The sequence below is a fragment of the Equus caballus genome, chromosome 11, assembly GCF_041296265.1.
Source record: "Equus caballus isolate H_3958 breed thoroughbred chromosome 11, TB-T2T, whole genome shotgun sequence".
Lineage (NCBI taxonomy): Eukaryota > Metazoa > Chordata > Mammalia > Perissodactyla > Equidae > Equus > Equus caballus.
Window position 1 is genome coordinate 5,102,644 of NC_091694.1, and position 14,460 is coordinate 5,117,103.

Consider the following 14,460-nt stretch of genomic DNA (forward strand, 5'->3'; position numbering starts at 1 on the left):
ACCAGGAGGCCCAGCCTTCCGCCCCCAGCAGCACCAGATAAAGCAAGCAGACCCCAAAGGCACTGCGAAGGCTCTGAAATGAGACTGTCATTGGAAGGCCGTCCCACAGAGGGCTGAAAGGAAAGACTGTCCACTGTGAATTTTAAATCTGGACAAACTACCCCTCAGGAAGGATGGGGAAATAAAGACATCCTCTGACGAGGGGAAACTAAGTGAAATTTTGGTAGCTGACGCATCCTTGAAGATTAGCCAAGGGAAGTCTCCAAACAGAGAGATGACAGAAGAAGGGATCTCAGAGCATCAGGAAGGGTGAAGAATCATGGAAAGAGCAGGCGTTTGGGGACGAGCCACAGACTGGCCTCCTGATGAGTGTTCTGGATCATCTGCGAGGAGTGAGACAGAATTACAACACCATCTGCTCCTCAAGCTACTGAAAGAGGGGAGGCAGAGGGCCCTCAATGGAAGTCAGTTTTCCGCACTTCACGGGACGTGGGAAGGCTCTGATACCAGTGTATGGTGACAAGCTGCGTGTGTGCAGTAATACACAACTTTGTGTAGAAAACTACACCGTGACCCAGCTGTATGCTCGCAAAACTCACTTCCAATTCAGTGACATAGGTAGGTTGAAAGTAAAAAGAGTGGAAAAATATATAGCATGCAAACCTCATTTAAAAAAAAAAAAAAGCATGAGTAGCTATATTCATCTCAGATAAAGGAGACTTTGGAGCAAAGAAAATTACTCAGTGGGGCATTACGTAATGATAAAACGATTACTTCACCAGGGACTTAGTAATCCTAAATCCGTGTGTACACACCAAGCAACAGAGCCTCAAAATACATGAAGCAAAAACTAACAGAGCTGAGAGGAGAGATGGACAGATCCTCAGTCCTGGCTGGGGACTTCAACACCCCACCCTCAGCAAGTTGTGGGACTACTAGAAGAAAACCAGGAAGCATGTGGAAGCTCCCCCACCACACAATGCACCACAGCATCTCACTGATGCACACAGAAGGCTCCACCCAATAATAGAATACATGCTTTTCTTCCAGTGCCCAGGGAACATTCACCAAGACTCACCATATCCTGAGCCACAAAATCAACCTCAATACATTTTTAAAAATTGAAATCATACAGAATATATTATCTGACCAAACAGTATCAAACAAGAAATCAATAACAGAAAGACAACAGGAAAATTTCTAAACACTTAGAAATTAGACAACACACTTCTAAATAACCCATGGGTCAAAGACGAAGTCTCGAAGGAGATTAAAAATACATAGAACTGAGTGAAAGTAAAGATACCACATACCAAAATATGTGGGATGCAGCTCAAGCAGTGCTCAGAGGGAAATTCATAGCCCTGAAACCTTGCATGAAAAAGAAGGAAGTCTCAAGTCAAGTACTCATGGAGCTGGTCTTGTGCTTGGCGCTGACAGCGGTGAAGGCCTCTCTGCCTGAGGGGCTTACAATTCAAATGGAGAAGGGGGCAAGGAAATAAATACTGCACATGCAGTGTGGCCAGGGGCTCCCATCAAGTGTAGTGAGGGTGCCGGGAGAGCACAGAGAGCTCAAATCCAGGCTGGGGGAACCAAGGAAGTTTCTCAGGGGAGGTGACACTGAGCTGAGTGCTGGTGGATGTGGTAGACTCCCAAGATGGGGAGAGGGTGCTCTAGGCTGAGGGAGATGGACCCTCAGGGAGTACCAAAGCAAAGGAGAACATGGCTCATTGGGCACAGCCAACTGGGCAAGGGCAGGGGAGGTTGTTGTCATTCAGCTGAGGGTGTTGGCCAAGGTGTCCACGGAGGTTGAAGCTGTTTATAAAGATGGGATTTGGGTGAAGGAACACAGCGAGCCAGGGCCTGGAGCCCTTGACCAGTGTCGGTGGAGAATGAGTCAGATGGGGAGCACTGGCCTCCGTGGGGCAGGGGTACGGGGGGAGGATCAGGCCTGGAAGCAGAGTGGGAGCCAGGGGGGGTGGGAGGCACCTGTCCTGGGATACCCAGCACCTGGATCATGAGTGGTGACCACCTCGGAAGGCTGCAGAGGACTGGCACAGGCCAGTGGGGCAGGTGGTCCCACCTGGTTAGAAAGAGGGTAGGGAGGGTCGGGATGAGGGAAGTCCTGGGTGGCAAGTCAGCACCCTAGTGAGGAGCACCCCTAAGATGCCCCGCCGACCTGAGATGTGAGCAGCTTTGGGGGCTGCCCCTGGGCTGATGGACAAGGGTCCTGGTGCCCATCTGTGAGCCTGGCAGATGCAGGTCCTGCCTGCATGCTGCTCAGAGCCCAGCTCAGCATCTTCCTTGGAGGGACACCCCAAAAGGCACCCCCAGCCAAACCCAGGAGGAGATGGCCTTCGGGTGCGTCCTCTGACCTTGCACCTCCTTTAAAGCTCTCCACCCCCTTATAATTAAATAAAATTGCTCAATTACAGGTTTGATTCATTACAGAGGGCAAGTGGACCAGACAGACACAAGTCACACACTCAGGAGGTCACAGGCTGGGAAGAGTAAACCTGGCCAGAACTAGGATGAGGAATACAGGCTGCTAAGTGAGCACCTAGTAGGAGTGCCTGTCCTAATGTGGAGGGGTCAGAGAAGGCTTCCTGGAGGAGGCAGCACTAAGTAAAGTTCCTCAGGTTAGGCAAGGGGAAAGAAGTTTCTGGGCAGAGAGAGCTGCAGGTGACTGTGGAGCCAAGCAGCCTGGGTTGGACTCCTAGGCCCTCCACCTACTGGCTGTGACATCTCTGGCCCTCAGTTTCCCCATCTTTAAGATGGAGAAGGAACAGTACTGGCTGCGTGGCTGTGTGAGGACTGTGGGGCAGCGTCGCTCCTGCCTGGTGGAATGAGCGCTCAGTGAGGACCAGTCCTGCAAGGCAGGAGGGAGGTCGCATCACCACTGAGGCCCGAGGAGTGTCCACCGAAGGTCCCAAGGCCCAGCTGTGTTGGACCCTTCCCGGTGTTGCTGCTCAGAGGATGCCGTGGTCATCCTTGTTTCCGGACCACCAGAGCATCGCTTGGGGAAGGGCTGGGTAAACCCCGGCACGGGCGCCCACGCTCCAGCAGGTGGCGCTGTCGCCTGCAGCAACGAGGCCCTGGGAGCCGCGTCCCCATCTGAAAAGCCGGGAGAGTGATGGTTGGCCGCTGCCCACTCCAGGGAAGAGGGGAGAGCGACAAGCAGTGCTCGGAAGGTGGGGGAGGTGGGGGTGTCAAGGGCGCCAGATGTCCTGGTCACCACGGCCCCGTGTCCCAGAGCCACCCGCTGCCATACAGACACACATACACGTAGACACGTACACACACACTACTCATACACATACCCCCTCCACACGTGCACACACACGCACATGCACACGCACCCACACCAGACTGCAGGCCCAGTGTGGGCAGGGTGAGGCCCGGGCCCCCAGGCCTGCTCCCTAGCGCAGGGCCCTCGCCGGTGCAGTAAGCCGCGGCTCCGGGCCACAGGGCTGTCCCCGCACAGGACGTCTTGCACATCCTGAAAACAGCCCTGGAGGGGACAGGGCCTGCCGGGACTCAGGCCTCGGACCCACGGGCGCTGGCCTCTCAGAAACGTGTCCGTCTGTCCACACGGCTCAAGTGGCTGCCCCGCGCTTTCCGTTCCTTGGTCCCGCAGCAGCCAGGCCTGGCGCTCTAATGGCACAGGCTGAGTCACCTCCCAGGACCCTCCAGACTGCCTGTACCCCCGACCCCCGGCCGTCCTTGAGTGTCCCCCCCCCCCCCCCCCGGTGGAGACTCTGCTCTTCGGTCACCTCTCCTGAGAGCTGGCGGCAGGAGCGCTGGCGGGGGGTGCCGGTCCTACGTTAAGGAGAAGGGACTCCAGCCCTGGGGGCGTGACCTCAGCTCCCGGGGGAGCTGCCTCGGCCTCCTCCTCTCCTGGCGCCTGGTGGCCCTCTGTTGGCGGCTGCAGCCTCCCCTTCCCCTCGCCCCACAGACAGCCGACCTTGCCCCCCACTGGTGGCAGGAGCGGAAGGTTCAACCCCATTTTACAGTCTCCCTTTCTAACCGTCCTGGAACCACGGCATCCAGAGGCGAGCAGAGCCCTCAGGGGCTGCTCAAGTAGACCCCTGTGGCCAGCCTCACTGCCCCTGCCCAGCCCCGTCAAGTGTCGCCCCCACCCCCGTCCCACCTTCAGAGCGAACCCCCTCTGCTCCTGGGTGTCTGTTGGGCAGGGGAGAAGTCGGGGTCTCAAGCGGCTGAGTAACTCACTCCAGGCCTTGCGGCCAGTGATTAGGAGGCGGGCTGAGGTTCTCAACCCACCCACCCGACCCAGTGCTGTGCAGCCACAAGACCCCTGGGAGGCCTGGAGCCCCGAGCTCCCTGCCCCCACGGCCTTCTCATGTTCCTAAGCACCTTAAGGATCCATCTTTGTTCTTCCTCCATTCAGCCACTCCCACCTGTCTGGAGCGACAGCCTGAACACAGCACATGAGGCCCCTGCTCTCATGGGGCCTGACTCTGATGGGGAAAGATGCCCAAGTCACCTCAGAGGAGAGTGCCGGGGTGCCTTGGTAGGCAATGCCATTTAGATCAGGTGGTCAGAGAAGGGGCTGCCATGCCAAGACCTGGAGGAGAATACTGCAGGTGGAAAGATGGCAGGTCCAAAGGCCCGGGGGCAGGGAACAGCCTGACTTGCTCTGGGAGGGACAGGAGGCAGGGGAGAGGGTTTGCGAGGAGGCTGAGCCTTTGGGCAGGGCTGGTGTGTGTGAGCTACCTGTTGCTCACAAACCAGCTTGTACAAGAGAACAGGCGCTGGCACATGTGGTCGTCCCCCTCGTGCTGGGCAGTGACGCTGGGCTCTCCATTGTGCAGATGAGGGCAGGAGCTTCGGAGAACAGCATTTCCCCAAGGCCTCACAGCCAGAAAAGCATGACCTGGGATGGGCTGACTGGAACCCCTGCTCTCCCGCTGTGACAGCCGTCTCACAGCTGCCCCCTCGTTGGCCTGAACTTGCGGAGGTGAACTGCCCAGCCCTCCTTTCACATGCTCCCCCGGCCTGGGGCCTCCACATTTCCTCCCTGAGCTCCCCACACTTCCTCTCTGCTTCCCCAGACTCCCCCCCACAGCATCACATCTGCCGCCCCGCTCTCCAGCACCCTGCCCTGGGTCTTGTCCCTCTGCCCCAGATCCTGGCTGACTGCCCCACCCCGCCACCCACTCTCGCGGCTCTGATCACCCACATCCCCCAGTGCTCACATCCAAAGTGGGTCACAAAGGTCTGAAGTGGATTCATAAGGAACCAGGTTTATAGAAAATCATCAATGGGTTGGTCTGAGACTGGGAACCAAGACAGCAAAAACATCGAGATCTTCTATGGGGAGACTCCTTGAATGCGGCAGAACAGTTATCACGCGGTGGGCTCTGCCCAGCTCAGACGGGCTCAGGTCCCCGCGTGATGAGTGTGTGTGGGGAAGTTGTCAAAGCCATGTCACCTCCAACAGATTTGGGGAGGGGAGTGAGTCTCTCAAGGGGGAGGTGTATCTGCCCGAGAGAGGGACAGACAAACAAGAAGACGGGCGAGGACGCGGGGAGGAGGCTGCAGGCTCTGGGCAAGGCAGCGTCCTTGATCGGATGCTGGTGTGAACAAGCCAGAGGTAGAAGACATCTGGAGGATAACTGCACGGAGTTGAGTACGGACTGGGCGTCAAATGACACTAGGGGACGGTTGTTAACTTTGTTAGCTATGACAACGGTATTGTACTAAGGAGGAAAATGTCCTTTATTAAAGATATGCATACTCAAATACTTGGAGGGAAATGTCACAAAGATGGTAATTTACTTTAAAATAATTCAGAGAAAACCAGAGGAAACAAATATGGCAAAATGTTAGCAGTAGTTAAATATAGATGACGGATGCGCAGGCATCATAATGCTACTCTCTGTTCTTTTCCATATGTTTGAAATTTTTCATAATAAAGAGCTTTTTTAACTTTTAATAAAAATTGCATATGGATCACATGAAGGGTGTAGGCTTAAGAGGACATGTTGCATAGAATAAATCTGAGGCGGCACAAAAGAGCAATCGATGGTGCCTAGCTACGGGGTGACTGTTGGAAATCCCACATGGGTGATCTGAGGACAAAAGCCCTCGAGGGCCCAGGGCGCTTTCTCAGGGCTCCTCGTGTCCAGGTTCATGCATCCCACAGCGAGAGCTGCTCGGGTGGGCGGGTGACCTGGAATGGCACAGAGGGGGCCCAGGCCATGGAGAGGCCCTGAGGATTCTGGAACTTGGGGAGGCCCCCATCCTTGGACAACAGCCCCTCACACTGAGGCCTCCACTCCCTTCATCCGTTTACTGCCGTCCACCTGCTGAGGCTTCTGACCAAGGCGTTCCTCGAATCACAGAACCCTGCAGACCAGCCCTGCGCCCCACCAGGGGCTTCCGGTCACCCTTGACTCGCCTCCAGTCTCATCGGGAGGATTCGCTCCGTTTCTGGAAGGAAGCTGTCATTTGAGGCTGGCAGGATTTTCTGGGGCAGTGAGAGTGACGTGCACGGCAGGCTCTCCCTGAGCAGTTTCTGTGAAGAGGGGTTTATTTGCCCTCTCAGTTAGTTCCCAAAGGGCTGGAGGTGTGGGAGCCTCGTTAGGAAAAGTACTGACCAACTGTCGTCTCTGAGAAGGGGCAGTGGGCTGGAAGCTTCCTGGTGACAGTGGCAAAGGCAGCGCCCTGCTGGTCAACGCAAGGACTGCGTCCACCTGGGTTCTTGGCAGGCTCAGGCGTGCTGAGGGGGAGCCAGCCTGGGGCTGGCCCTTCGGAAATGCCCATGGCGGGAGGTGAAGTCCCAAGTCAAGGGCGGCGCCTCCAGGAAGGAGTGCCAGTCTATGGGCCCACGTTCGCTGATTTTTTAATGATCTCCTGTAGTTCAGCGATAGGTAATGGAGAGTGCAGACTTGCGCATCATTGTTGTACTCATTAGCTCGTCCCCCAAATATCAGGCGGCCCTCGAGGTAGCCTGAGCCCTTGCCTGGAGGACACCCCTCTGCTGGGCCGTGAGGGGCTGTGTGGCTGCCTGCAGCGGGCTTTGGGCCACTTTCCCATCCTGTGGCCCGTCCAGGACCACAGCTGCAGGACCAGCCGACCAGCTCTTGCTGGGATACGCAGCCCGGCTGAGGGCCCCTCCAGGGTTCTGTTCCTCCACCTCTCTGCCTTTCCTCTGAGACCAAACAGGCCTCTGGCTGTGAAGGCTGGAGCGGGAGGAACAGCACAGCAGACACCTGTGACAACACCCAGCTGGGATGGGGCTGGGGTATGGGAATGGCTCCATGGTCCTAGCTGTAGCCGATAGCGCTGGAAGTCTCAGATCCATTGTCATCATCTCGGAGAAGGAACTGAACCCTGAGCATGTGACTGCAAGGGCCTCGAGTCAGACTTGAAGCACGGTCATTACCTGCCACACCACAAGGGGCCCACATTTATAGACACACAGTAATTTATCGATGCCCTGTATGCACCAGGCTCCATGCTGAGCACACCATGCCCACGAGCTCACTCCATCCGGGCAAGAACCTCGTGAGATGAAAGAGGTCTGACAGCTCCCCAAAGTCGTGTGGCCAGTCAAGGGCAGAGGCACAGGGAAATCGGCCACACGGGGGCTGCCTCATCTTCATCTGTGGACATCCAGCCAGCTTGCAGCACCGCTGCAGTCAAGAGGCAGGACATAGCACTGGCCCCAGGGCGCTGGGAGGCGCTGGGAGGTGCTGGGATGAAGATAAGATGCTGTCACAAGGGAGGCAGGACAGGCTGCGAACAGAACTGTGGTTCCACTCATTTGCCTGCATTTCCCTCCGATTCGCACATCGTGTGCCAGAGCCACTAACGCTGGGATTATGAAATCAAATGCATGACCTGCTCCAGTGTAGACAAACTCCATCTTCAGGGTACATCTGCCTCTCCCCACCATGCACACGGCTATCCCCACCTCCAAACAAATGTGTCTGTGCTTTAAGAAAATTCCACAGCCTATACATTTCATTTGTTAAACAGAAAATCGGGAAGTACTCCCAGGGGAAGCCTGGTGCTACGGAAGGGTTCTTCCTGGGGGCACCTCTCAACGGTTTCCCCGAGAACACGTTGGAAGGTGTGGCCTGGTACTCTGGGATGGTGTTTCCTGAGTAGACTGCAGCCTGCTTGCTCCACGAGAACAGCACACATGCCTGGAGTGCTCGGTATTTTTGACAATGACGATGATGACAAAGACGCCACCAGGAAGCTAAGCGAAATAGCCAGTGCAAACGCCGGCAGGATTTGAGGGGAGCCCTTCGCTGTCTGGTCTGAATCTCCAGGCTCCAGGTCTGTAAGGCAGCGTTCTCCATGCAGGATCCCAGGGGACAGCCAAGGTTACCTTCTGCCCTGCCTGAGCATTCGCAATCTCGGGACTTCTAATTGGACCCCAGATGAATTCGAGGTGCACCTTTCATTAAAATCACGCTAATCACATCTGTTGTGGCCTTTACAAGGAACAGAGCACCATCTGGGAGCCCAGAGCCAGAGGCCAAGCTCAGCTCTGTCACCACAGACTTGCTCTGGGCAAATCTTAACCTCTCGGCTTCCTCCTGCAGTCACGAGTGTTGGATTAGAATGGCGATTCTCAACCAGGGAGAGTGCTGCCCCGCCCCAGGGGACAGTAAGCAAGGTCTGGAGACATCATCGGTTCTCACAACTGGGGGGTGCTACTGGCATCCAGAGGGGCAAGGCCAGGGATACTGCTAAACATCCTATGATACAAAGAACTGTGGACGGCCCCCCAGCACAGAATGCTGCCGCCCAGAGTGTCAGCCACGCCAAGACTGGGAACCCAGGCACACAAACCCCGCCCGCCCCTTCTGAGTTGAGGCCGGCTGGTCAGGATGAGAGGACGGGAGCAAGGCTGTGGCCAGCCCTCCCCGGGCAGCATGTGAACTGGGGAGTTGGCTGAGGCTCACTGCCCAGTTCACCAGTGTCCCTGAGGCTGCCAGGGAAATCTGGTGACAATCCAAAGAGGTCCCCTTGGAAGCTTCCTCCCGCTCTGGGAACAGCAGAGAATGAGGGAGGAGCTGACGGCCAGGCCTGGCGCACGTGAGAGTGAACCCTAGGAAGGCAGGGGCTCAGAATGCCACATTCGGGACTCCCCAAGGAGTCAGGGGACCGCAGCCCGGACCTGCCCTTTCCTCCATCCCACCTTCGTTCATTCCCCAATAGCCCCTGCCGGCCAGGCTCCTCGGAGACGGGCAGGCGCCCGGCAGGCTGACACAACGCCCTCTAGACTGAGACGTTCACTGTCTATTTCCAGAGGCAGGGAAACCAATACCCTTTATTTTACTTTAATAAAAAACCACGTGCCTCTTTCAGACCTGTACTGGGAAGCAGGCCCCACACAGCAAACACCTCCCAAATCCAGAGGCCCCGAAACCGGGCCCCAGAGCAGAGCAGCTGTGGGGCAAGTGTGGAAAAGTGTCCCCACTGGTCTCCAGTTGGCATTTCTTCTTCAGCTTTCTCTTATGACTTTCCAAACCCAACAGCTTCTTGGGAGGCATGATGAAGTGTTTAAAAATGAGGCAATAAAATAAATCACTTGTTCTCGGAAGACAACCGGTTGGTGATTTGGCTGCATGTCTGAGCTGGCTAAATGCTGACACAGGAAGGCTGACGCCAGGCTGGGGCCTGCATGCAGCCGCACAGCACCGGCACTGGCAGTCGTGGCTCGCAGGCACGCGAGGTCCCACAGAAAAGACCCCTCTTCCTGTCCACGCCAGGGCGTGCTCGCCGCGGCGTGTGGTCATGTAAGGGGTCCACAGTGGACACCTGGGCTAACTGGTGCTAGCACTCGATTTATCCCTGCAGTAGTTCAGCTCTCCTTGCAACTGTCTAATTGTCCACAGGCAGCTGCCCAGCTGGTCCTGGCCCTCCCTGGGGACCTGCTGCTGTCTGCCTTGGCCTTCATGCCCTTCCTACCCAAACCCAGCATCAGTCCCCAAAGGATTTCTCGAGAGGGTTTCAAAGAGCTGGAAATGAGCTTTGTCCTGCAGCCACTGAATCTGGAGAACCATTTAGGATTCCTCAAAAGTTACTACCTCACTCTGTACACAAAAACCCATCAGAGATTTAAATGTGAAAGGATAAAAGCATGAACGTACCAGAAGACAATGTGGGAGACTTTAATGTGGGGAAGTCCTTTCTAAGAAGATCAAACCAACGACAGCTGCTCCCATCTCATTCAGAGTTTAAGCCAAAAAGCTGGTGGCCTCGCAGGACCCAGAAGGCCCTTGGGGGCCTGGCCACATCTCCCCCGCATCTCTGACCTCATCCCTCTGTTTGTCAGCATGAGCTCCTTTCTGTAGTGGTGACAAATAAACCCTGACATCACAGAGGCATGACGCAGCACAGATTTACTTTCCACTCCAGCTAAGCCCAGTGAGAGTCGGGCAGATGTCCAGGGCAGCAGCCACTCCACACAGTGAGGCCCGGATCCAGGTTGCCCCCCTGAGGAGGGGAGGGGAAGGCTGTTCCCCCGAGGCGGGGACGGGAAGGCCATCCCATGGGCTCTATTAAATGCTCTCAGCCAGAAGTGCCCTCTTCTGCTGCTCACAGTCCTCCTGGCCGTGGCGGGGCTGGGGGGCTGGGGGGCTAGGGGGCTGGGGGGCTGGAGGCGTGGCTACCTGGTGAACTTAGATTGCTCTGCCACAGCCCCTGTCTCCCTCTCTTGCTCACTCACCCAGCTACACTGACTTTGCGGCTATATCCTGAACACTAAACATACTCTTGTCTCACGGCGCTTGTATTAGCTCTTCCTACTTTCTGGAATGTTCTTCTGGAAATCTGCTAGGCCAGCTCCCTCACCTCCTTCAGGTGTCACCTTCTGGGTGAGGCCTTTCCTGATCACCCTTTGAAGACTGCAACCTCGCACACCCACCCTTTACTCCCTGTCCCCTCTCAGATTACTTTTCTTGTGGCACACGTCACCACCTGATAAATTATACTGGTCACAGTCCAGACAGGAGAACTGACACAATCTTAGGTATTTCAAACAAAGGGATTTAATATAGGAAACTGGCTACACAGGTTTAGAAGGTGGGAGGAGCAAAAGAGACCCACATCCGCAGGCAGCAGCTACTAGCCCTGGGCTGGGAGAGCACCAGAAGAAGCAGGGTTTCTGGAAGCCAGGGCTGCAGGACGGCCCGCCTGCCGGCTCAGGGCACTGAGGGCACTCCAAGAGCTCTGGGGCCTGCGGAAGCGCACAGTCTGGGGGTGCTCAGATCTCAAGATGGGCATGGCCCCGCAGAGTCAGCAGCTCAGGGGGCGTGGCCTGGCTGCTCCTGTATCCCAGGCTGTGTGATGAGGCTGGTGCCAAAGAAGCTGGCTGCTCTCGCTAGCATGATGCCACAGAAGCAAGAAGGAAGTCCCATTCTCCTCTCTCCCCTTCAGTCTGCCACCAGGGCCTCTCATGGGCAGGGCCTGGTTGAAAGGGCAAAGGATCTTGGGCAGAGGCCTGAGCACAAAGCACAGAGGTCAGGCATCGAGCCCAGTGGTGCACTTGGTTATCTGTCATCGTCAGGCTCCCAAGCTAGAATGCAATCTCCCTGAGGTTAAGGCTTTCCTCTTTAATGCATGGCTAAACCCATCCTCCTAGAGCTGCAGAGGACGCAGAGAACATCAATGAATGCCGACGTGAATGAATGGATAGATGAGGAACTGGGAAAGATATCTGCCACCCAGCAAGGCCAAGGACACTTTCCTGAAGATGTAAAGAGAGCTTTCAAGTCGAAAAGAAAAAGGTTAATAGCTGGATCAAGAAATGGACCAAGGAGGTGGACAGGCAGCAAAGAATGAGGTAGACCAGTTGGTGCCAACGTGGAAAGAGCTCTGAGACACGCAGAGGGGAGTAAAGCATGGCCAGGTCAGCGCACTCGGAGAAAAAGATGTAATTAGACACCCTGTGGGCTTTTATAGGACTAGAAAGGGTCTAGAAGGGTCACCCAAAACATCACAGTAGTTGTCTCTGGGGAGTAGAACGGGCACTGGGGGCAGGTGGGGGGAGCGAGGGGACATTTATTTCTACTTTACTCCCTTCTCTTCTGTTTGAAATTTCCACCACAAGGAAGTACTTCCTTATGATAAAAGCCAATTACTTAAAAAAGAAAAGTGACTCAAGTTAATGAAGATAAAAAAGGAAGGAGAAGTCCCTCAGACGTGGACTCTGTTGCACACGGAAAGGCTGCAGCCACACCTGTGATGGTCAGTGGCTGTCGATGGCACAGGGGCTCGATCGAAGCTTGAAAGCCTTCAGGAACACAGCCTGCCATCATCTGAGAACCCCCATCTGCGGTTCTAAAATAAAAGCGGGTGATGTGGAAGTTTACATCGTTAGGGTCTTTCAGCTTTGATTCACACGGGGCATATCCTTTCTACATTAAAACCACATATGTTGCAAACCACACATCCCACAAAGGACTATTATCTAGAACATATAAAGAACTCTCAACTCAACAGTAAAACAACAAAGAATCCAATCAAAAATGGGCAAAAGCATGAAGAGACATTGCACCAAGGAAGATACACAATGGCAAAGAGCACACGAGAACACGTCCCACATCACGAGCCATCAGGGAAACGCAAACTAAAGCCACAGGGAGAGCGCTGCATGCCCATCAGAGTGGCTGACATGAACAATGGTGGCAACGCCAAACACCAGTGAGAACTGGGTCCCTCATATACTGCTGGTGCGAACGCGGCACGGAGCAGCCTCTCCGGAAAGCAGTTTGGCAGTTTCTTGTAAAACGCAACATGTAACTACCGTATGACCCCGCGATGCACTCTGGGGCATTTATCCCAGGGAAACGAGAGTTTACGTCCACATAAAAACCTGTGCGCAGATGAGCAGAGCAGCTTAATTCATAATGCACAGAAACTGGAAACAAGCCAACATCCTTCAGCGACGAATGATGCACAAACTGTGCTGCCGTGGACCATTTACTGCCCCGCAACAAGGAGTGGACGACTGATATTCTCCGGGGAATTATCTGAGCGAGAAAAGCTGATTCCAAAGGGTCACAGGCCGTGTGATTCCATTTACGTAACAGTTTTGAAATGGGGAAATTTCAGCCATGGAGGACAGTGCTCCTGGGGGCTGGGGAGGGGGACGCAGCCACGGAAGGGCAACAAGGAAGGATCTTTGCGGTGATGGAAATGTCCTGCACTTTGTGGTGGATGCATGACCTACACAGGGCATAAACTGTGTGGGACTAAACACAGCCACACAAGGCAGTGCACGTAAACCGAGGATGCGGGAAGGAGACCGGGGCCTGTCAATGTCAGCATCCTGGCAGCGACAGTGCGCCCTGCCTCTGCAAGGTCTTTTCATTGGAGGAAACGGGATAAAGGGCACCAGAGATTTCTCTGTATTACTTAAAACTGTGTTACTGCATCTATAATTATGTCAATAAAAATTTCAATACAAAAAACACATACAAGACTTCTCCTTCATTACTATGAAACCTGATTCAATTGCTTCATTTCAGATTTGTTGTTTAGAAAAATAATAAACCAGGGTGACATCATTAGCAAAGAACAAACGTTGCCTCCCACAGAATCCACGCTGGCTGGAAAAGCTGGCCTCCCCTTAGCGTGGCTCTGCGCCTCTGTGGCAGAAGCCACCCAATGCCAGTACCGTTTGAGCACATCCACAGACAGCTCAGCTCCTCAGTAACGGGTCTCCATCCCTAACTAGCTCAGCCCTGCAATCACAAAACCAACCCGCCCAGTAAGGAAGAAAATATCAACACGGCCTGTACACACAATTACAGTAGACACCCGTCCTCGTTCAAGTTCCTGTGCATAACTCAGACTTCCTGTTTTGCTTCTAGACACAAGGGTCCCCGACTCGTTTATCCACCTGTGTGGGTCTGCAGACAGCAGAGGTTCTGAAACCAGGTGCACAGCAAACTCCTCTGAGACTCCACAACACATAAGTCCTTCACTACCCTACACCCTGGAAACTTTTTTGAAAATGTCTCAAGCAAGAAGCCGACTGCTCCCCTCCTGCTGCCTCAGCAGGCCCACAGGCTGAGGATGGGACAACGGGGCCTTTCTCCTCACTCATCCAACAGCTGAGAGTTCTGTGGACCGGCACCATGACAGGCACTGGACACAAAGACAGCAACAGTCCCTGCCCTGGAGGAATGTCCAGCCTGGAGTTTCCCAGGCACCAGGCACACGGCAGGGCTGGTGTAGGACAGAAATCAGGACTGGGCAGCGAGCCTCTGGGTGGAAAGGATGGTTCTTTGTTCTGAAATCATGTCTATCTTCCTTTTGCGTGTTATATGCCCCCTTTTTTGGTGAAATGATGGTAACGGTCCATGGCAGGGCTGTGTGCATGCGTGTGTGTGTGTGCGTGTGTGTGTGCACGCTCCCATATGTCAGTGTTCACATCTTCTTTGGAAATGGTCTGGTCCGTGAAATCCAAAG

The 14,460-nt window shown here is 54.8% G+C and overlaps 1 protein-coding gene and 1 long non-coding RNA gene across 5 annotated transcripts in view; one reads left to right on the top strand and one right to left on the bottom strand.

Moving 5' to 3' along the window:
• Window positions 1–14,460, bottom strand: part of SEC14L1 (SEC14 like lipid binding 1) — an 82,383-nt gene that overhangs the window by 7,184 nt on the left and 60,739 nt on the right. The window lies entirely within an intron of this gene.
• Window positions 10,407–14,316, top strand: LOC138916101 (uncharacterized). Its single transcript, XR_011422801.1, has 2 exons — window positions 10,407–10,470; window positions 13,860–14,316. It is a non-coding gene; the product is annotated as an uncharacterized lncRNA (long non-coding RNA).